This window comes from Ovis canadensis, chromosome 9 (assembly GCF_042477335.2).
Source record: "Ovis canadensis isolate MfBH-ARS-UI-01 breed Bighorn chromosome 9, ARS-UI_OviCan_v2, whole genome shotgun sequence".
NCBI lineage: Eukaryota > Metazoa > Chordata > Mammalia > Artiodactyla > Bovidae > Ovis > Ovis canadensis.
Window position 1 is genome coordinate 85,840,090 of NC_091253.1, and position 24,385 is coordinate 85,864,474.

General features: G+C 39.9%; 1 protein-coding gene across 3 annotated transcripts in view; it reads right to left on the reverse strand.

The window, feature by feature from the left end:
* GRHL2 (grainyhead like transcription factor 2) overlaps nt 1-24,385 on the reverse strand; it is a 169,360-nt gene that overhangs the window by 144,216 nt on the left and 759 nt on the right. The gene's annotated exons all lie outside the window — the stretch shown is intronic.

The following is a 24,385-nucleotide window of genomic DNA, read 5'->3' on the forward strand; positions in this document are numbered from 1 at the left end:
GGTGGTCTCTGAGACTCGGTGGGGTTATAGGAGCAGCTGTCTGGACACTCCCCACCATCTTTATCTTGACTGCTCTGGTCCAGCCAGAGAAGGGAGGGTGAGTGGAAGAAGTAGCTGGCACTAAATATCCCCAGCAGTGAGGAAAAACAGAACTGATGATAGATACAAAATGATAGGTAAACACAGTAAGACCCTTTAGAGGAGGGGAAACTGAGGAAGGGGCAGGCAGAAGCTTGTCAAAAGCTCCAGATGAACTTTCCAGTGTGAACGACAACTTTCCAACACTCTCAGGCACTCTTTTCTTTCAACCCTAGTGACTGATGGGAGTGAGAAAGGAAAGGAGAGACATGATCAACCAAGGCGACTGTCTCCAGCAGAAGTGGAAGCCCCACGACCCCAAGGTCAAGTAGGGGACAGACTTAAAACCCAAAGGCAGGAAAGAGAATGCCCTCCTTCAGATGGGGCGTGAACTTGATACAGGACATTTAACCAAGTCACTCAGAGGCTATACAAGGCCAGCTGAGCCTTCCCATGCTGCCCCATCTTCAAATGCCCAGGCTCCAAGCCAACCTTGAAAGGGCAAGCAAACACGACTCAGATGGCAGAAAGACGGTAAAGAAATCATTCGCTTTGACTGCAGCATAACAAAAGGAGGTTTGACAAGAACACATCAAGCACGAACAAGTCAAAAAGAAATGGCACAGCAATAGAGCAAAAATACTACCGGAAATCAGATGAATAATTAAAGAACATAGCACACATAAGAAAATTAAATTAACCAAAATTAATTAACTATAGTTGATTGAATTAACCCTCTCAAATCCCAGAATTTGTTTTATACTATAAAACATAAAAAACATGAATTCAAGAAAACAAAAAGTGCAAAGTTGACGGCACAACAGAATTAGGTAAAAAAGGAAAATTGTAGAGCTAAGAAAAGAAAGACCGAAACAACAGCATGCCAGAACTGAAAACAGAATTACTGACAAAGGAAAGGCTTGAGATAATCACAGTGATCGCAGAAGAGAAAGAGAGAAATTACAAGCATTAGACAATAGATAATCAGGGACAAAGAGGAACAAATATGGAGATAAGTGTTGCTGAAGTAGAACACCAAACAAAAAAAAGACAAAGGCCTCTCACAGTGACAGTACACAGACACTTCTGGTTGCTGCGGCAGGCCGAACATCTTTGCTGAAACCCCATTAAAGTGATGGCTATTAATACAAAAACCAGTAATCACGTTCAAAAATCCAGATGTATATCAGAATTATCTTGAAATTTTTTGAAAAATACAAATGCCCAGGTTTTTTCGCCAAAGCTCCAGATATGTTTCTAATGAGCAGCCATGTTTAAAAACAACTGGACTATGTGATGATCTTTTACTTTTTATCTAGCTTATTTCACTTTTTCTATTTCATATTCAGTGCTCCCATTTCATTTAGTGTGTGCTTCCCAATTTCTCCATCTCTTCTTTTTTCTGATGTTCTTTCTCAAGCCTTTATTAGGCATAGGAGAAAAGCTTTTCTATACATAAATATAAATAGTATGTATATGTTTTAGAAAGCTTATGAATTTTTCCCTAACTAAAAAACTTATGACATTCTAATTCTCTTTGTTAAATGCTACTTGTAAATGCTTGAATAAAATGCTAGATTTCTAATTTTAAAAATATATATACGCAACAAGCAACAAAAGTTTACTGTATAGCACAGGGAATTACAGTCAATATCTTATAATAACCTATAAGGAAAATAATCTCAAAAATAATGCATATATACAACTGAATCACCTTGCTGTGCATCTGAAACATAAGTCAACTACATAAAATATATACATATTAAAAACTAAAAAAAAAAAATGATGGTTAAACACAGGGAGCTCAGCCCAGCGTTCTCTGACAACCTAGAGGGGTGGGATGGGGGAGAGGGTGGGAGGGGGGTTCAAGATGGAGAGGATATATGTATACTTACAGCTGATTCACACTGTTGTACAGCAGAAACCAACATAACATTGTAAAGCAATTATCCTCCAATTAAAAATAAATTTTTAGAAAATGAAAAAAAAAAAAGAAGACAGCTAAAGAGGCCAAAGGATTTGGGAGAGGGCCTGACTTGGCCTTTGGGCCTCTACTGCCTGCAGGGTCAATCAGCCCCTTGACCTGAATCGGGACTGAAATGTGAGAAGAGCAGTTTCCTTTTTTTCTTTTCTCCCTTTTATCCCATGCTTCAGAGACACAAGAATTAATAACCTTTTTTTTTTTTTTTTTGGTTAGCAAAAGAAAAAGATCTTTATCTTCATGTTGGGAAGTCAATATCTAAGGTCTTAAATGGGCAGATGGAGAAATGACAGTATTTAGCATTGAGACGTATGGGAATAAGTACAAAAGAGAGGAGCATAGCCACCTCTGAGACCAGAGGAGATGGAAACCAGGGAGTGGAGCAGGGCTCAGGAAACCACTATTTTTCATAAGTCTTTTTTTGTATTAAATAATTTTCAACTAAATACATTTTAAACTAAACTAGATACATCTTAAACTAAATACATTTCTTTGCTAAAAATACAAAATAAATGTTAAAATATTGATACTATTGGGTCCTTTGAAATATATCCGAGACCAGATGTAGCCAATGATGGCCAGCTTTACCCACTGAACCACCAAGCTTCTGGCAAGAGAAAGTAGGTGAGGAATCTCTTGAGAAGGAGGTCAGGCAAGAAAGCATGATGACTAAATTCAGATGGTGACGTCTGACCGCAGGGGTTCCAATCCCAGCTCTGCACCTGTCAGCTCTAGGACGCCTGTTGTTGTTGTTCACTCAGTCGGGTCTGGCTCTTTATGACCCCATGGACTGCCGCACGCCAGGCTTCCCTGTCCTTCACCATCTCCCGGAGCTTGCTCAAACTCATGTCCATTGAGTCAGTGATGCCATCCAACCATCTCGTCCTCTGTCGTCCCCTTCTCCTCCTGCCTTCAATCTTTCCCAGGATCAGGGTCTTTTCTAATGAGTCGGCTCTTTGCATCAGGTTGCCAAAGTACTGGAGCTTCAGCTTCTGCATCAGTCCTTCCAATGAATATTCAGGACTGATTTTCTTTAGGATGGACTGGTTGGACCTCCTCGCAGTCCATCTCCAACAACACAGCTCAAAAGCATCAATTCTTCGGGGCTTAGCTTTCTTTATAGTCCAACTCTCACATCCATACATGACTACTGGAAAAACCATAGCTTTGACTGGGCAAACCTTTGTTGGCAAAGGTTTTTTTTACTGCTTTTTAATATGCTATTTAGGTTGGTCATAACTTTTCTTCCAAGGAGCAACATAATAACCACAGATAAAAAGGAAATCTGAAACTGATGATTTCCTGGAAAATATAAATGCTCAAACTTGCCTGGAGTATAAAGAATAAAGAGACAAAGGAAGCATAGAAGAAACTGAAAGGTTAGTCAAGGACCTTCACTGAGCCCAGGCAACCTTCAAGGAATAGATCATTCCACCATTGTTTGAATTACTGCAGAGCATAATATGACATGGAAAGTTTCCCAACTCATTTTAATCAGCTAGCATAACATGGATATCAAAATACAACACAGATAGCAAGCATCCACGTACATACACCCGCACACAAATAGCAATAATGATGACAGCTAACATTTATTGGGTGTTTTCTGTGTACCACAGACTGTTCTATACAAGTTATCTACCTCACCCCAATACTAGGAAATAAGATCTCTTACCATTATCTCTGTTTTATAGAGGGAAACTAAGGGCACAGAGGGATTAAATAACTTACCCAAGGTCATGTCACCAGTAAGCAGGTGGGACTGGGATGAATACAGATATAAAATTCCTCAAAATAATACAGATGAACTGAATCTATTGATATGTTTTTACATCATGACCACATAAGGCTTATCCCAGGAATACAAGACTGCTCTGAAAAAAATTAGGAAATTTATTTATGAATATCATTACATCTAGAGAATAAAAAATCCAACATGAAAATCATTCTTGATAGCCAAGAAACCTACAATACCATTGCTTTTAAAAGTGAGACATTAATACCACTTCCTTCACGGAAGGTCCTCTGCCATCCTACTTGCCAACATTTACGTGACATCCTGAGCTATATAATAAAAGAGAACAATCTAATAAATCTAAATACTAGAAAGGAGAAAAAATAATCATTATTTGTAGACAATCTAATTACTGGACAATTTGAGATTCAATAAAAGAGAAAGAGGGGAAAGGGAGATGAATGGCTAGATAGATATTAGAACAGAGGAGTTCAGCTGGGTGGTCAGATAGAAGATCATATAAACCCAAAAGCTTTTCAAAGACCAGATCATATTTAATGCTGAAATCCTAAGGACATTAGACAAGAAGGTCTACTCTCGCACCTAATAGTATTAACTAACATTTTTCGATAGTGATAGGTTGATACACTTAGAGATGAGAATGAAATAAAAGTATAAAAACTGGAAGAGATGAATAAAAAGCATTTGCACACGATATGGCAGCAAGGCTGATCCCCAAGAGAGTCAACTGAACAACTATAACCTCTAAAAGAGAAATGAAGTAAGGTGGCTGGATACAAAATAATATTTTAAAGTCAATACCTTTCTTACTCAAAAAGAATTAGCTAAAACATATTTTTAAAAAAATATCCCACTTAAAACAGTACCGAAAAGATAACATATTTTTGAGTAAACAAACTTTTTTAATAAACTTAACAATAAAAGTACATGATCTATATGAAGAAAATGTTTTAACGATATTGAGGAACATCAAAGATTTAAATAATAGAGCAAAACACACCCTGTTCTTAAATAGGAAGATACAATAGTAATATATCAACTCTATACCAAAGTTACTCATAAAATTTAATGTATTCCCTCTCTTCTTCCCCACCCTCAAATCAGGATTTCTTAAGAACTACAAAAGCTGATTCAAAAATGTATACTTTAAAAAAAGGAAAAATAACCAGTAATATTCTTTAAAAAAAGGAGTAATGAGATGGCATAGCACTTTCAGAGATGAAAACATTTTAGAAAGATAAATAAATAAGTTAGGTAGATAGCTGCTTTTGAAACATAAATAGGTAGATCAATGTAATGTAATGAAGAGTTAGGAAATGGTCCCAAATATATACAGATATTTAATATATGATATGGGTTGGATTTCAAATAAGTGCAATAAATATTATTATAGTAGGAACAGTATTATTCAATAAACACTATGGACAAAATAGGGGAACCATCTAAAAAAATAATTAAGGAGCCTACCTCATTTCTTCATCAAATAAATTCCAAATGGATCAAAGTTTTCCATGGTAATGTGAACTCTTAAGTCATAGAAAGATAGAATACAATTTGAGAGAAGTTAATATTGGGGTCTGGAGAAGGGGCTTCCCTAGTACCTCAGACAGTAAAGCATCTGCCTGCAATGCAGGAGACTCAGGTTTGATCCATGGGTTGGGAAGACCCCTGGAGGAGGAAATGGCAACCCACTCCAGTATTCTTGCCTGGAGAATTCCATGGACAGAGGAGCCTGGCAGGCTACAGTCCATGGACTCACAAAGAGTCAGACACAACTAAGCAGCTAACACACAATATTGGGGTAGAGGTTGTTTGTAACTTTAGAACAGAGAAAGCCTTCCTAAGTAAGACAGAAAACCTAGAAGCCACTTAAGAAAACAGCTGAATTTGGCTACCTAAATTTTTAAAACCTCTACAGAGCAAAAATACAACATAGTCAAATGTCAACAAACTGGTAGACAACAGGCTAATTAATCTCTCAGTACAACCACATCTCTTAAAAAGCATCAAGGAAAGACCAAGAACACCACATGATCTAGCAACTCCACTGCTGAGTAACTGGAAGAACAGAAATCAGGATCCTAAAAGGATGTCTGCACTCCCATGTCCACTGCAGCACTATTTACAATAGCCAGGATATGGACACAGCCCCAGTGTCCACCGACAGATGAATAGATAACATGTGGCATGCACATAATGTGGAATATTATTCAGCCTTTAAAAAGGAAATCCTGCCAATTTCAATAATGTGGCTGAATCTGGAGGACATTATGTTAAAGTGAAAAAAGCCAGATGCAGAAGGACAATACCACAGGACTCCACTTCTGTGAAGGATGTGAAGTAGTCAAACTGATTCACACAGGAGAGCATACAATAGTGATTGCCAGCAATTGCAGAGAGAGTGAAATGAGTTGTTATACAGCGGGTTTAAACTCTCAGTTATGGTAGATGAATAAGTTCTGGAGACCTGCTGTACAACAGAGTGTCTGCAGTTAATATAGTGTTACACATTTCAAAATTTGCTAAGAAGGTAAATCTCATGCTAAGTGTTCTTAACACACACATACACACAAACACATACACACGGGGATACCGGGAAACTCTGGGAGGTGCTGAACATGTCTATTACCTTGATTGTGATGATAGAATCACAGGTGTTTGCATAAGTACAAACTCTCTGCACACATTAAATATATGCACTTCTTTGTGTGTTAATTATACCTCAATAAATAAAACTTCTCTTTAAAAAGGCCAACAATGGAGACTTCCCAGGTGGCTCAGTGGCAAAGAATCCACCTGCCAATGCAGGAGACATGGGTTCGATCCTTGGTCTGGAAGGATCATACATGCTGCGGAGCAACTAAGTTCCTGCACCACAACTATTAAGCCTGTGCTCTAGAGCCCGGGAGCCACAGCGACCACGTGCCTCGACCACGTGCCGCAACCACTGAAGCTTGCACTTCCTAGACCCCGTGCTCCGCAACAAGAGAAGCCACCACAGTGAGAAACCCACAGGCAACTAGAGTAGCCATGACCCACCGCAACTAGAGAAAAACCCATGCAGCAACAAAGACCTAGCACAGCGTAAAACGAGTAAAAATTTTCATAAATAAATTAAAAGGCCAACAACAAAACAGAGAAATAGACAAAGAACATTCACAGTCCACACTGTGGAAAAATACAAGCAGCTTTTAAATATGTGGAAAGAATTCTAGAAATGTAAATTATGTGAATAATTTTTCATGTAGGCAAAAACTTGGTAGACTGATAAAATCATTGACGCAGGGTTGGCAGAAATAAGCATATGCTAACATTATTGATTGGAGTATAAATAAAAGTCGCATTTTTGGAGAACAATCTAAGATTTCAATACGAAAAATCTTTGCCCCAGAAGTTCCACTTCTATAAAGATATCCTTTAGTCACCGTATTCATACTGTGGAATACTGTGTAACCAAAAAGATGATTTGGTATTACCTGCAGAGAACAATCAAAATCATAAAACAAGATATGTAAAATAATCTGTGAAATTTTTTAAATTCTCAACTACATACACATGCATATGGGATATAATACCTAGAAACACACCTAGAAGGCTATCCAGTAAACTGTCAAAATTCTGCTGAAAATAATAGAAGACAAAGAATTATAAAAGAGGTGTTTATTCTTTTTCTCCATAAATTTACAGCTACTATTTAACAAAATTTTCTTAATATTTGTGACTTTCAATCCAGAAATTTCCACTTGTAGAAACTTGTTCTAGAAAATGATCTAAAACCTTGAAAGGTTTTAAGTCTAAAGATTTTTAAGAAAGTATGATTTGGGGACTTCCCTGGTGGTCCAATGGTTAAGACGCCACGCTGCCAATACAGGGGGCGTGGGTTTGATCCCTGGCTGGGGAACAAAGATCCCACATGCTGCTCAGCCAAAAGATTAAAAAATTCTTTTAAGTATGATTTTATAATAGTGAAAACTATGGCAACCAACTACATGAAACCTAAATGGAAGTCAATGATAGTAAATCCACAGCACACCATGCTCTGCAGCTATTCAATTATTTAGAAAAACATCATAAAATCATGGCCAAATATTTATATTATAAAATTTGTTTGGGAAAAAGAAAAATATGCAATATGACCAATTACTTAAAAGTTTCCCTTCATTGGCATTGTACTTTTTAGGTTTCATAAGGAAAGACTATTATTTACACCTTGCAAATTCTGGAATTCCTAATCAAACAATCCTTAAATTTACAGCTTCAAGAACATTCGAGAAAAAGGGAGAAGGTGTAACATGTATCACATGAAATTTTAGATAAGCCAAGAATTTATTTTAAATAATGAGTTCAAACTTCTACTGGAATTAGATACTTTTTTTTCCTTTTAATCAGTAGTCTAATTAAGTTGAACTTTCCTCTTCACGCCCTCTCTGTTAGATCTGTAGAGAGAAAAAAAAACTATATATCTAAAAGGTTAACCGTAAGAGGAAGGCTGAAGAAAACAGCCTGGATAATTCACAGACCAGATAATGAGTTCCCGATTAATGCAGCTGGCTCTAATGTCACCAACATTTTAAAAATAAATTTCTCATTGTCCTAGATGTTTTAATTTTATATCTCAGTTTAGAAAAGTACCAAATTACTTTTCATAAATTGCCAGATTCCACAGATGTTCCCTTTTAATGCTACAAGCAATATATATATGTATGAGAAGGAATATAAACAGATGTTTGAATCGATAGCTCTAGAAAAGTTTTTAATACAAAGTTTAATTACAGAGTGCTGAAGATTTATCTTTGAAAAGTAATGCCACTTCAAATAGTCCTACTATTTAGATAAATGACCAGTGTTTCTTAACCACTAATAATAGACCAAAAAAGGAGTGGGGGTGGTGGGGGGAGAGAGGAAATGGATGCAAGCCTAACCAAACCTGAGAAATGAAAAACAGTGGCAGATTTTTTCAAATCAACATAAAGCAGAAAATTTGAAGACTCACAGGATTTTGTCTTATTTTGGACCTGCCTGCCTCTATTTCTCCCACAACTAATTACCTCAGAAATGAAAGATGGATGTGCAGTTTCTAAAGTAAATTGTGTTTCACCTAATTATATTGTTTAAGGTTCTCAAACCTTAAACTCGTAGTCTGTCTGATCTTTGTGCTCTCTGTGCCTGGCATGGTGCCCGGCCGGCTCTGTACCAGGCCTGAAGGCACTCAGTAAAGCAGTGGAACAGATATGTGTGGTGACCACTCATTTGCCGTTTGGACATATTCATCCTGAGTTTAGTCATCACCAGGCAGCTTGGACATACTGGCCCTGAGTTTTACATTGAATGGAATCCAGATTAATTTAACCAGTTCCCTGTCGAACATTTGAATTTTTCATGTCAGTATTTGGATGAGTAAGTTCCATGAACTTGTGGCCTTTGATTAGGGAGCTTGAGTGAAGGCCTGAGTCACTGCTCTCACTGGCAAAGGATGGAAGCTGTGAACTAAGGACAGTTCTCAGAACCAATGACTTGCACCCACAGAAGAGACCATGGCTGGGCCTCTTGTTGATAAACTCGTTTTACTAACACTGAACTCTAGAAACCTCAAGAAGAGCTTTTAAGATATCAAAATACTATATATATATAAAAAATATATATTATGTCCTCCTGAAATAGAAAATACAATTTAAGTAAATGGGAAGTAAATTCAGAACAAGTTACCATTTCACCTATCAAACTGGCAAAAACTAAAAAGAAGAACATAAACACACTCCAAATAGATAACCAAAAAGGACCTAGTGTATAGCACAGGGAACTACAGTCAATATTTGGTAACAACCTCTACAGAAAAAGAGTCTTAAAAAAATAGTATATATATGAAGCTGAATCATTTTGCTGTACACTTGAAACTAATGCAACATTGCAAATCAACTATACTTCAATTTAAAAAATAAAGAGGATACTATGAATTGCTGGGGAGGTGAAATCCTCCTTCAAATACATTGTTTGTGGGAGTGTTAATGAAGAGAGGATTTTTGGGTGGAAATTTGGAAATACGAACCAGATAATTTTAAAAAGAGGACGCCTTTTGATTAGGGATGTCTATTCATTGGAATTTATTACAAAGACACAACTAAGAAGTATGTTAAGATTCAGATATGCCATCCAAATATTGACTTTAATAGTAAAAACATGAAAAATTTAAATATTCAACAAGGAACTCGTTAAATCAATCTGGACATTTCCATTCAATGTAAAATTCAGAGCCATTAAAAATATTTACCACCATGAAAAGCTCTTTGTGACCAATATTAACTTAAAAATTAAGTTGCTAAACAGTATATAAATAAATTACTCTCATTTCTGTATACACAATATGTACAGGCACAGAAAAAAGTGAAAATATAGATATCAAATTGTTAGCAATGTTACTATTAACATCTTTGAGTGGTAGTTTGGAGAGTAGTTGCATTCTGTAATGTTTTTGAAAATTAAGTATGAATTAATCATCTTTAAAGGGTCTTTTAAAGAACCATAAAAATAAGGCTAAAATAAAAGAAAAAATTTAATGAGCTAAATCCATAAAGGTTGATCTCAAACTTTCTACATTTGAAAGCAGTGAAAGCACTCTCACACATAAGAATAATATATTTGAAAAAACAAGAATAATATATTTGAAAAAATTTAAAGCTTCGAACATTTTTTAAATCATGAAATTAAGTGGTAACCAAAAATTTGAGAAAATTATAAGCAGAATTTTGATGAAAGAGTTAATCATTTTAGGTGTGTAAAAGTGGCTCAGTGATAAGGAATCCGCCTGGCAATGCAACAATCAAGGGTTCGATCACTGGGTGGGGAAGATCTCCTGGAGAAGGAAATGGCAACCCACTCCAGTTTTCTTGCCTGGACAATCCATGGACAGAGGAGCCTGATGGGCTACAGTCCATCCCTGGGTGGACACGACTTAGTGACTAAACAACAACAAAAAAGCTCTCACAAATCAGTCATAAAAATATCAGCATCCCAATTTTTTTTAAAAAAGTGAAAATTAAGAACAGACCACTTCTAACACATATGGTGCATTTGTACAGATGTGGGAAGGCACTCTTTTCCCTGGGCAGCAGCCAAGGGGAAGCATAGCTGACTCTCAGCCCCAAGGTCCCCTCAACCAGGACACAGCAAAACACCCATATGTAGTAAGTAGCCAAGGCAAAAGCAGGAACTTTGGTAAAAGAAGAAATTTAAATGATCAACAAACATCTGAGAAAACGTTTAACCTCATTAATTATCAGACTGCAATCTAAAACAAAACTGTACCTTTTCTTTGCTTTTCAAGTTGACCAAAAAAAATTATAATTATCATATACTGGTGACAAGATGTGAGAAAGACACACTGAAACACTGTTGGTAGAAAACATAAATGTTTACAACCTATCTACTAGTCATTTTCAAAGTATGAATCAAGAACCTAAAAATGTTTATCTTTTGTTCTTGTACTTTCAGAAGACTATTCTAAAGTAATAACCAGAGATACCAAGATTTATGTACAATCATGATTTATAATAATGAAAAAGCAAAACAACCTAAATATAAAAAAAAGAGATGATATATTTCATCTTTAAATGATATATAGAATACTTCAGAGACTAATAAAACACCAATAATACAGCATTAAGTAGAAAATGCAGAACAGCATGAATGATATAAAAATGGGAGATCATAATTTGTATACTTTTATAATCATATTCATGTTAGATACTGCATGAAATATATGACGTGTTGCTATTATTTAGTCACTAAGTCATGTCTGACTCTTGCAACCCCATGGACTGTAGCCCTCCATGCTTCTCTGACCATGGGATTTCCCAGGCAAGAATACTGGAGTGGGTTGCCATTTCCTTCTCCAAGGGATCTTCCCAATCCAAGAATGGAACCCACAACTCTTCAACTGCAGACTCTCTTTACCACAGAGCTGCTAGGGAAGCCCATATGAAGTGTCGGGGCCCAGGAATTACGAGTGGCTTCTCTTCTCTATACCTTTCTCTAGTTTTCAGTTTTTTTCACTTGTGAACTTATATTATCTTCATAATCATTTAAAAAAGCCTCAAGATATGATGCTTTACAAAGAAAACACACTACAAATACAAAACTGTACCATAAAATAGTTGCAGCAAAAGTCAGCCTGCGCCATAGTGTTGATAGCAGTGAGGTAGGCCATTCCGAAATGCTTCAAAACAGTGATTTATAAAATAATCCATCAAATACTAAGTACAATAAAAAAGAAGTCTGAGAATCATAAAAACATTATAATGTCTTCCATATTCCAGGAATATCTGGCACAAAAATAGCAAAATCTGGTTAGTCCTGAAAGCTTAGCATAGCACGTTCAATTCGGTTCACCTGGCTAACCATGGGTTATGCTGCAAGAGGAAAACTCCCAATTTGCAATTAAATTCGTCCTGGGTATTGACCACACAGGCATTTTATTGTTTAAGAAGGACCAGGAAACCAAAAAATAGCATGTGTGTGTGGGTCATTTAAATGAGGAAAAGATAAGAGAACCAGCTACAACCACTGGTCAATTCAACTTCAGGATACTAGAAATGATAAATGAACTGTGTCCCAAGATTTGTGGGCAGGCTCAACAAGCAAATTTGTGGTTTTGTGTGGCTGAATACAAACCACACCTTTTCCGATGTTTACTGGAAACTGCAGATAAACACAGGATAAAAAAAGTAGCCTTTCCTTATCTCCCTCTCACAAGACCTACAAAGATGTCCACCTTTAGACTTCCAACGTCCAAAGATAATGATTTTTGAAAATGTAAGGTACAGTATTTAAGACCTGATGAATTTCTGCAATATGAGAAGAAAAGTATGGGCAAGGGGAAGCCAGGCTGGGGTGGGAGAGAAAGGAACAACGGCATACTTCACTGTGGAACCCACAACCAAGAAGTATGTATCTTTAGAGTTCCTGTGTCATAAACGGTGTTGATTCCCACAAGCTAACGATGCTTAGGTTTTGTTCACGAAGGCAAAGTTTAACATTTTTTTTTAAACCTCGCCCTCTCCAACCCCCTCACCCCCCCTACCCCGCTTTTCCTGACATATTTTTGGCAACTTGAGTGATTCTGTGAGGCCACTTTCTCCCTCAAGTTCACCTCGTGTACTTTTTGTTCCCTGCTGTGGATGCTCCTTGGACATGTTAAGTAAATAACTTCACATCTGCGACAAAACCACCCTGAAAGACGCCTGCAGGAAATCCAGTGATGCAATCTCTCCACAGCTTAACTAACAGACTCCAGCTCGCGTCTGGCATGATCTATGAACCAGCTTGTAGAAGCAGGTAGATGAGTCACAGGCTCGGCCCTCCAGGGAAAAAGCAAGTCTATGTTATGGAAAAAGTAAGTTGCTGTTAAAAAAAAAATTAATGAAAACTCAACCGTGCCTACATCTACCTTTTGTTTTCAAAGGAAGTCATATTCTGGGTTCTCTTTATTCCTGCAAAAGATTACATACACCCGGACCCACCACCGAGTCGCTCCCAAGAACACGCACTCAGTGAGGTCTGAGAAGGCCTGGAAGGCAGCCCCGCCCACAGAGAATTTCCTCCAAGGGAAACTGCGCAGGCGCGCAGGCAGCCTACTGAGTAGATGAAAACGTTTCTCTTCTGCTTAGTCACCCTCGACCCCCCCAGCTCCAAGTTACACAGAGGTTGGAAACTCCCACACCTATTTGTGCTGTTTTGAAAAACAGTTGGACTTGATAATTGGGCCAACCCAAAGAGACAGGGTTGTTGAGACCAACCCAAAAATGTCCAGGTGAGTGAGGCATAGTGCAAGACACACGTGGCGTACCAGCCGTGATGAGTAGAGCGGCATGCTTGGATAGGAGGGAGGGAGCGGATGAATTCTACCTGCAACAGCTAAGCAAGCTGACTCTCTCTCCCCTTTTATTTAGGGTATGTGTGTGCTATTTTTACACGTCTGTATGGCCAAATGACTATTCTTTAGAAAGAACCTTTAAACGGGTCTCTTTAATTACAAAAACAGTACAAGCTCACTTTTTGCAAACTAGAAAAATACAGAGAAGCACAAATAAGACACGGAAGTGTCTGTAATTTCTCCATGCAGAGAGCAAACCACTGTTAACCTATTGTGGTTTTATTACTATATTTTGTTTTCTAACCCTGTAAACATTCTAACATAATACACCATGACATTTTTTTCCGTTATTAAATATTTTTCCATAACATGATTTATAATGCTTAACATGTCCAAGCAGAGGATTTAAACCAATCCTCTGTACCTGGACACTTGGAGCTTTCCTGATTTTTCAGGAAAATATTTCTTTTTAAATATTTCTACAATTAATATCCTTGATTACATCTTTAAAATAAAGCCCTAAAACCGGAGTTCAGATGTCAAAAGATAGCCCCATTTCAACCACTTTAACCAAACTGTCTCACAAAGTTTGTAATAATTTATAATCCTCCTAGAAATGTATTTCACTCAAACCCAATTTTGTTAATCTTGGCCCATTTGACAGGGAAACCTCGAGCTTCCCTGTTCTATCATCTGTATTTCTTGGATTATTAATAAGCTAAATATTATTTCATCTGCTTATTAACTGCTTGTAGCTTTTGTGAACTGTCTACTCATGGTTATGGACCATATTTCCATTGCGACATGTGTTCTTTTGAAAAATGTTTTCAAAACTATGTATAAGATAGACATAGTTTTAAAACTAGCCACCAAGATGCCAAAACAGCTAAAAACCGTGGTCTTCACAAGAAGCATAAATGTATTCACAGGGCCTTATAACCTATCAGAAGTCCTCCACCCTGAGAATCTTCCAGGGGCTATAGTCCATTTTGTCTTGGTACCAATACTGGCTTCAGAGACAATGAACTTCAGAGACTTTTAAATCTTATAACACAATAGGATACCAGAAAAGGAGATTTTATTCCTGACCTAAATGAATAGTCATTTGTGTGCCCTGGAGTGAAATAATATATTGTCTTATAATCGAGGAGAAACTGCAGGTGCTATTCTTGTCCGTATATTATTTAATACCTTTTCTGAACTCTTATCAAACCACTGGTTTGGCAATCTGGTTGACAATGGGTTTCCCTGAATTATGTCTTATTAAGAGGAGGAGGAATCAGGAAGTGGGGGCGGGGGGGGGGGAGGGGGGGAGGAGGGGTGAGGGAGGAGGAGGATGGGGAGGAGAGGAAAGGGCAGGAAGAGCAAAGAGGAGACCCCTTTGTCCTTTTTGCTGCTGTTTGCAATTTACTAAATTTTATTCAGTGTCCTGTGCATTCCAACATTACCTCTCACTCCACGAGCCTGCACAGAATACACCACTTCCTGGGCGCTCTCTGGCAAGAGAGTTCTCCGAGAAACTACCAGCGCTTTTTATCTGATTTTCTTGTACCTGCCCATTGAGGCTGTTCAGGGGTCCACTTGGTAAACCACTGATCTCACAGCCTAGCTGCCCTTCTGAATTCCGCGTGGCTCTCTGAATTTCTCCTGCCTGCCAGAAGTCTGTTTGTCATCTTAAACCACCTTTTATTTTGCTAAAATAAAATGATTGAGTGGGGGAGGGCATGGGAACAGAAGCAGGTCCCACTGTGCTGGGTCCTCTCCTATCTTGTTAACGTCATCTTTCTGTGAGCTGCCAGCAGCCCAGACCCCTCTGGAAGGGAAAAAATGAAACCCGCAGAATGTTGGAGTAAGTGATTATCCTCAGAGATCATTTAGTTCAACTTCATTTTACAGGTGAAAAATAATGAAAGAAGAACCCTCTGATCTTATGTTAATTATCTTACTGGCAATACAGGAAAGAGGCTAAAGCTACCTTTGTTCCTTGCTTCTTTGAAAAGTTAGATCCAAGAAGTACAGAAAGCAGTTATTTTCTGAGGCTCACTGAACTGAGAACCAAAACCAATGATTTGGGGTGAGTGTGGGAAGGAAAGTGTTCTAACAGAAACGCTGTCGAAATCTTAACTAGGTATTTCATACAGTCATGTTCATATTTTAAGAAGCAAATAGGCGACACCTCCCCTGTTCTCAATCTCCCTACCCATAAAAAGCAGTGTATTTTTTTAATTTATCAAAACCTCAGATTTTCAATTCTTACAACACTGGTATGCAACACTCAAGAAAGAATTAAGGCTCTTTTATCTTCAAACCAAACTTTTAGCTCCAAATCCTACACTTGGGTACTCATAGACCTGGATGGTTCATCCTATAAGGTCTGGAAGGTTCACCTGTAAGATCTGGAAGGTTCATCCTAGACCTCAGATTCAAGGCATCAAGTAAGAATCACTTGCCCAGGAAGACAAACAGCACTTGGTCATCTTCTCCTAGACCCCAGCTCTGCAGGCTGAGCCAGGCAACTCTCATCTACTGAGAAAAGCCTGCAGCTCAGTAGCGGCTAAAGCACGGTTTCCTTCTGCTCCTTTTTTCTTCCTCTCTTTTCTCCATTCTTCTCCCCTTCACTTCAACCTTTCCCCCTTTTCTAAAATCTCGATCTAAACTCAGGAGTCTTAAAAAAAGAGACTCTGGGGAAGGAGGGTTGTTATACATATACATTCAGCACTGGGAAGAAAGGCAGGCATCAAAATAAAAAGAAGCAACAGGCGAATCTTGCTGTCCTTTTCTGCTCTGGAGGGTGTCTGCATTCACACTTGTAAAGGAAGCATTTCCTTGGGAGTGAATGTGAAGTCAGATCACTTTAAAAGTGCACCCCACAAAGTTCACTGCCCTGTTCATTACAAAGTAAAATAAAGCCTCTTCATCGCCACAGGCAGCGATGGCTTTCTGCTGAATGCCCATTTCAAATACATGGTCAATCTCCATAACCCCAACAGATTGTCAAAATGTACATCAAAATCCGCTGAAATGCACCAGCTTTTTTAGTGCCTTCCATAGCACTCAAAAAATGTTTGTTTGGTGGGTATTTTAAGTAATAAATCAAAATATGCTTTTAAAAATAATATTACTTTAATCCTGTTACTCCCCAGAATACATCAAGCTAAAACACTTAATTCTTTTCCCAATATAAATGGGGGTGGGATGTGGGGGTAAATCCCCAAGGTGGTACTTTCTGTTTCTATCCAACCTGCCCCTTTATACTCCAGTCCTTTTTACCATAGACCATTAAAAGACATGGCACAAAATGTAATTTTCTGGTGATGGATGGATATAGGATGGATGGATGGACAGATAAATAAATAAAATGGAACTAAGGGCTACTTTAGTGGATGGAAATACACAGGGCACATGATGGGGAGAATGAATCTGAATCTTGGAGGCCTAAATTTGAAGACTTGTGAAGCTGTCTGAGGGACTCCTACGTATATGTTGTTGTTACTAAGCAACCCACTCATCCTCGTGGCCCGAAGCAGAAATTCCTATTCAGCCTGTTGCTGCTCGCTAAGGAATTTTTCCTGGACACGTTTGCCAAACCAATCACTACCCTGTTTCAGCTTAGACCTAATGTTTTTATAATTGAGCAGGAATCCTTGAATACCTTTTGAAAAGGAAGAGTGTACACACCCCAAAGTGAATGGCAGGGATCATGAGTTAGGACTCTAGGACAAGGCTTGCCTTAAACTAAGAAGAAGTTAAAAGTAAACATTTCCCAAGGTTAAACTCAGTTGACTTGAACTAGATTGGGTGGCATCATCTACAGCCATCATCTTAACTCTTGGCTCAGGTAACAAGGATGGTCTGCTGATGCTTACAAGGCTAAAAGAACACATCAAAGTTCACTGACTAAAGGAACGTTTAAAATCAGATTCATATTTATCTCTCTGCACAGAAGACATGCATGTGACAATTCCTATCACAAAAAAAAAAAAAAAATCAGGAAAGTGGCATCAGGAGACAGACCAAGAAGGGAGCAAAGGAGGGAAAAATGGGGAAAAAATATTGTGTCAGATTCAGGATGAAATAAGAGGGAAAATACTATTTAACCAAATTGTTTATTTTTTAACCTGAAATGTATGCCTAGTTGTATCAAAGTCACAGAGAGGAACCAAAGCATTTGTTTGAGTTACCTAGGACTTCTTAACAACTAGTTTTAATAACCTAACATCAAAATAATAATCTTGTTTAAAGTATCTGTAGATTTTAAACAAATACTTTGTGGGGTTCTTTGTGTTTGTGCATAAATGTTTCTATGTATGTTTGACTTACTTGGCTATATGTTTAAATTCTCTTTTTGATTTTGCAGAATATAGTACAAATTGCTAGATACAGCTCTTCAGCACTGCTCTAGCACTGACTTTTAATCCTCCTTTAAATCAGATGGCACTGGGTACATTTGAGTGACCTAGTCTCTGCAGTCAGTTTAAAATAGGATCTAATTACAGATCAACAGAGGGCCTAGTGCCATCTTATCAAGGTAATACTTAAAGCTACCATCTTAAAGCAGCCTACTTAAATACTTAAAGCAGCCCTAGAAATGAAACTGCAGCCACCATCCCATTAAATATTTCACCAAGGACCAACATCAGATCATACAGATCAGAACTTGTTATCTTTGACTTTGTGCTATAAAACAGACCTAATTTTAACAAAATAACTATGCCCAGAAAAATGAACACCAATTTTATGCTGTAATGTGAAATTATGGAAGAATGAGGTTGGCCTTCTAACTCCAACTCAGCTCCCTAGTGAGTGGGATCCAGCCTAAAATCTGAGCTTGACCTTTCAGCTCTGGGCCTGGCAGAAGACCCCGTGGGGTGACATCACTCCAAATCAGGTGTTTAGCAGATCTGGAAATGTATGACCTGTCAAAAGGGTCCCATTCTTCCAGAAGGGACAGCTCAGCAAAACAATGAAAGTGAATGACATTGAGAGAAGGCCTAAGAACTCTTAATGAAGAACTCTTAGAAAAGAGAAAGAAAGAGAAGTCACTCAGTCATGTCTAACTCTGCGACCCCATGGACTGTAGCCTACACAGGCTCCTCCATCCATGGGATTTTCCAGGCAAGAATACTGGAGTGGGTTGCCATTTCCTTCTCCAAAAAACTCTTAAACCCAAGTTAAAATGTTAGAAGCTAATCATTTAGAAGCAGTAATACTGAAGGTAAAACAAAGCCGACAGACTTCATTTCACATAAGCGAATATACACCTGAAAAGTTGCTTATGAATCGAATTTATTAAAGTATTCACTAAAGCATTAGTTTGTTAAATAATCCAGTGTAGATGCCCTGGCCCCTCTCCCCACAGCTCTGGGGTGGGGCACATGGAATGTAGTTTCACCAAGTGCCTCAGGTGATATTTTTGTGATCAGATGAGTTTGCAGTGATTTAAAGAATTCCTACGGACATTCCTGTTACTAAGCACATACATGATTATCTTCAACCTTTTTTCCCCAATCAATCTAGACTTTTGTGTTATTGTCTAGCAGTTTCTTATTTTTCAGGTAGGTTAATTTTGCCTGTATATTGGTTTATTTCACCGAAGATGCAAAACTAAGGAAAGCACACTGTTTGCAGTGTCTCACTTCAGAACACAGTGGACCAGTCTGTTTTCTGACAGATACAGGCTTGCAGAAATTGAATGAGGGCAAGAGAAAGGGCAGGCCTTATTTCGCTGGAGGTTACTTTAGGGTTGGGACTCCTCTATAGCACAGATGGTAAGAAATCTGCCTGCAATGCAGGAGACCAGGGTTCAGTCCCTGGCTCAGGAAGATTCCCCGGAGAAGGAAATGGCAATCCACTCCAGTACTCTTGCCTGGAGAATCCCACAGACAGAGGACCCTGGCGGGCTACAGTCCAGAGGGTCACAAAGAGTTGGACACAAATAAATGACTAACACACATACACAGTTTAGGGTTGAGATAGCCAGGACGGGTGGTAGCTTAAAATACGAGGTTTAGACAGGAATGTCAGAGCAATACCATGCAGGACCCTCTCCTTCAGTTCTAATTCCCTGGGGTCATCCAGAACGTATACATTTTTTCATCCCTAAATTAAGACATGTGCAAGATTTAATCCATTGCAGGGAATGGACTCTAGCCATTAAACTAGTGATATCTGAGGAAAGAAACAAGACTTGACACTATTGGCTAATTCTTTATTTACTACCCCCTTGACTGCCACGACCATTTATAAGTATAGTGTTGTCTGGTTTTGAGTGTACAAGTGTCTGGACTATTAAGTAAGGAGTTGATTATGTTAGTTTATTTAATGGGACCGCTGTCTGTCTACATCTCTGACTCACCCACACTGGTCTCCTTTCTGATCCTAGAATATGCTAAGCACTCTCCTGCCTCAGGGCCTTTGCACTTGCTCTCCCATCTGCCTGTAACACTCTTATCCCAAGTATCTTCGGTGCTTGAGCCCTCATTTCAGCTATCTGCTCAAAAGTCATCTCATCAGAAAGGCCATCCCTGACCACCTTATATAACATAATTCCCATTATTTGCAATCCCTTTAGCCTGCTTTGCTTTCCTTTGTAGCGTTTATCATCGTCTAACTTGTTATATATTTACTTCTTTATAGATTTCCTCTGTTTCCTGGCACTACAATGGTAGCACCATGATGGCAAGGAGTTTGTTCTATTTGCTAATGAATCTCAATGCCAGGATCAATGGCATTGTTCAGTATATAGTGGCACTCAAGATATATTTGTTGAATAAATGAGTGGGTATTTATAGTGCTTTGAGGAAGATATGGTTAACTTGGTGTTTGTGATCTTAAAAGATATTTTAGGGAATTCCCTCGCAATCCAGTGGTTAGGACTCTGCATTGTCACTGCCCTTGCCCAGGTTCTATCCCTAGTCAGGGAACTAAGATCCTGCAAGCCCTATGGCATGGTCAAAAAAAAAGTATATAGCCAAATAGGAACATATACATTTATAAAACCAAAGAGTCAGTCAGTCAGTCAGTTCAGTCGCTCAGTCCTGTCCGACTCTTTGTGACCCCATGAATCGCAGAACGCCACGCCTCCCTGTCCATCACCAACTCCCGGAGTTCACTCAGACTCACGTCCATCGAGTCGGTGATGCCATCCAGCCATCTCATCCTCTGTCATCCCCTTCTCCTGCCTCCAATCCCTCCCAGCATCAGTCTTTTCCAGTGAGACAACTCTTCGCATGAGGTGGCCAAAGTACTGGAGTTTCAGCTTTAGCATCATTCCTTCCAAAGAACACCCAGGACTGATCCCCTTTAGGATGGACTGGTTGGATCTCCTTGCAGTCCAAGGGACTCTCAAGAGTCTTCTCCAACACCACAGTTCAAAAGCATCAGTTCTCCAGCGCTCAGCTTTCTTCACAGTCCAACTCTCACATCCACACATGACTACTGGAAAAACCATAGCCTTGACTTGACGGACTTTTGTTGGCAAAGTAATGTCTCTGCTTTTGAATATGCTATCTAGGTAGAAAGATTAATTAAAATGTTTCACTCCATTAATTGAAAGATTACCCACCCACATAAGGCATCTATAAATTTATTTTTCTTTCTAGAATTATGGCCGGACTCCCTAGATAAAATGCACCGAAAGACTAAAGGTAATTGCCCTAAAGCTAAAGTGGGGTGGGTAGAGAGAAGGGGGACTTTTATAATATCTGTTCAAGTCTCATCTTCTGCTGGATTGTGAAAGTCCCTTGAGGACATAGCCCACATTATGCATCTTTTTATTCTCCTATATACTTATCTGAATGTGTTGCAAATAGTAAGTAATCAGAAAACACATATAGGTAATGAAAAACACCTGTGAGTTTCAAATCATATATATTCTGAATATTTTGGCAGTAATGTAAAAGTTTCTAAATCCATCACTCTGCTGCTAGAACATACATGGTTGTTGACAAAGACCATAAATCTTCATAAAATGTTAGAAAGGGGGAGTAGAAAAATTTTAAATATGTACAAAGACAAACTGTCCTAAAAATACTTTGTTTTAAATAGCGATAGCATCAACATTGCAGAACATAAAAAGTAGATCGTTTGCATCTGAAAAGTTCACAGCTATAAAAAAGATGATGCTACTTCAGTCCAGACTTGCTAACTGGAATTATCTTCCTGTGCTATCCAAAAGCTTACCTACACTTTGATGGGTTTATAGAAAAAAAAAAAAAATCCTGTGTGTATTCTTTCAGGTTAGTTCCAGAAAATACAGACAGGCCTCCTACACAGATTTACCGTGAAGCTGATCAAGTTCAAGCTTCAGGATCCCCGTTTGTTCTGGCAGGAACCTCCAGAAAACAGGCTAATGTGTGTGGGTTGTTTTTTTTTTTTTTCTTTTGAGACCTCACCCCTACTCCACCTAACACACACAATTGCATAAGCTTCAAGCTCATAAAAACCTAGACCCATCCTGACAGCCCTCCATTAGAATATTAACATTAAGAAAACTAGGCTAGAATCTGCAAAAACGATCCAAAGATCATTTTTTAATGTCAAGCATTTCTCCATAGTCCCAGCAAAGAGAGGCGAATGGGGTTCAACAGTCTCTTTGGGGTACTGTTAGTATTTCTTTTCCCCGGAAACAAAATGAAGTCTTGGAAAACATGACTAGATAAAAGTTACTTTCATTAAATGTAAGTATATATAACCCTAGATAGTTTTTTCCATAGAAATTTGGTAATGTATCACAGCGATAGACTAGATTGCTAGTGTTCTGAACTTATTCTTTAAATTTATTTTTAATTGACATATAATTCACAGTCAATATGGTATTAGTTTCAAGCACACAACGCAGTGATTTGATGTCTACATACTGCACACTCAGTGGCTAAGTTGTATCTTTGCCACTCCATGGACTGCAGCCCATCAGGCTCCTCTGTCCATAGAATTTTACAGGCAAGAAAATTGGAGCGGGTTGCCATTTCCTCCTTCAGAAGATCTTCCCTACCTAGGGATTGAACCCATGTCTCCTGAGTCTCCTGCATGGGCACCGGGACACTTTACCACTGAGCCACCTGGGAAGCCTGTGGACTAATACGTTACAAAATTATCCGAACAATAAATGTAGTTCCTGTCCGTCACCAAAGTTAACACAACATTATTGACTATATTAGAACTTATCTTCAACACTAAATAAATTATCTTTATTGGTGCTAAGTACAACCGGTTAAAATATAAGCCCATCTGATTTCACCCTAAATTCCTTTGAGTCCCGTTGTATCACAAAACAAAGGGGTGCGACCAACTTTATATGATTTAATTAAGGAATTACAGTAAGTCTTATCCAATATTCACTAGATTTGCGACCGTTTTTGACAAGAAGATGAAAACAAACAAAAAACCCTGCTGCCATCTCGGCTTTTGGTTACTGAAGTTTTCAAACTCAGAGTAGTGAGTTCTTAAAGGTTAGAGAGAATTTAGGGGGAGGAAACGAGAATACACTCAATCACTACCCCGGTCCTACCCTTCTCCCGCCCTCTTCTCATCGTTTGCAACTAGGTCCAACCCTCCGGTGTATGTAGTCGCAGCAGCTTATTTTTCACTAATGAGTAAAGTGGTACTAATACCTAGTTTTGTTTTTTTTAAATATGCTAGCCTGTGATGTTAACTACGCCTACCCTACCCGGGGCTTAACTTTGCGGACGGTCCCCTCCATCCCTCGATAGGTCCGCGGGGCATTCGCGCTCCCCAGTCAAGGTCCCTCAATCCGAGAAGGTCCAGGGCCACCTTGCCAGGAGAAGCGCCCTGAGGAAGGTCTCCTTGAGGTGGCCACACCGCCGAGATAAAACGACCGGGCAAGGCGGGAAGGTGGCCCCTATGCACTCCAATAGGACGCAGCCCGTTCCCAGCCGGGGACGCGCCCGACAGGAGGGGGAAGGGAGTGTCGCCACCGAATCCCAGGAAAGGCCGCGGGACCCACCTCCGGCTCCCCCTCGCTCCCGCCCTCGGCCCCACCTCCCCCAGCCTGCACAAAGCCGGCCCGGAGGCGGGGGCCAGGCCTGCTGGGAGGCCGCCCGGACGAGACTGGACCGGGGCCCGGCGCCCCGCGGCTCCGGCCGCCGTGACCCGGCGCGTCTCCAGTTCCAGTCCCGGACGGGGCGGACGCTCCCCCCAGCTGGCCTTAGGAGGCGCGGGAAGCCGGGCCCCCCGCCTTTTCGGCGACAGTCCCCCGGGGAGGCCAGGCGCACTCGCGCCGTCCCGCTAGCCACGCCCGAGGTGGCGGCCTCCAGCGCGCGGCGCCCCGGCCGTCGGGGCGGCGGAGGCCTGCCGGGCGTGGAGGGGACTCCCTAAGTCGCACGCGCCCCTTCGCGCCCAACCGTGGCACAAACTCTGGCCTCAAGTCGATCCCCCTCGTTTCCGAAAGGCCCCCGTCCTCCCGCACCTGCGTAAGGTGGCCAAACAATGCGGGGGCGGGCAGGAGGGGCGGGGAGGCCCGGGGACGCGGGTGGGTTTGGCGCCCGTGGCCCCCGAGACCGCGGCCGGCCGGCGTCTGGCCTCCCGTCGGGGGCGCACACACGCACACCGTCCGGCCCGGTGCGGGAAGATGGCCGTTTCTGCTTTCAGGATAAAGGCTCTTTGTTGCGCTCACACAAAAGCCGCCAAGACCCGCTTTTCCAGCAGGCCCTTTGGGCAAATCGAAGGAACGCAGCTGAATTTT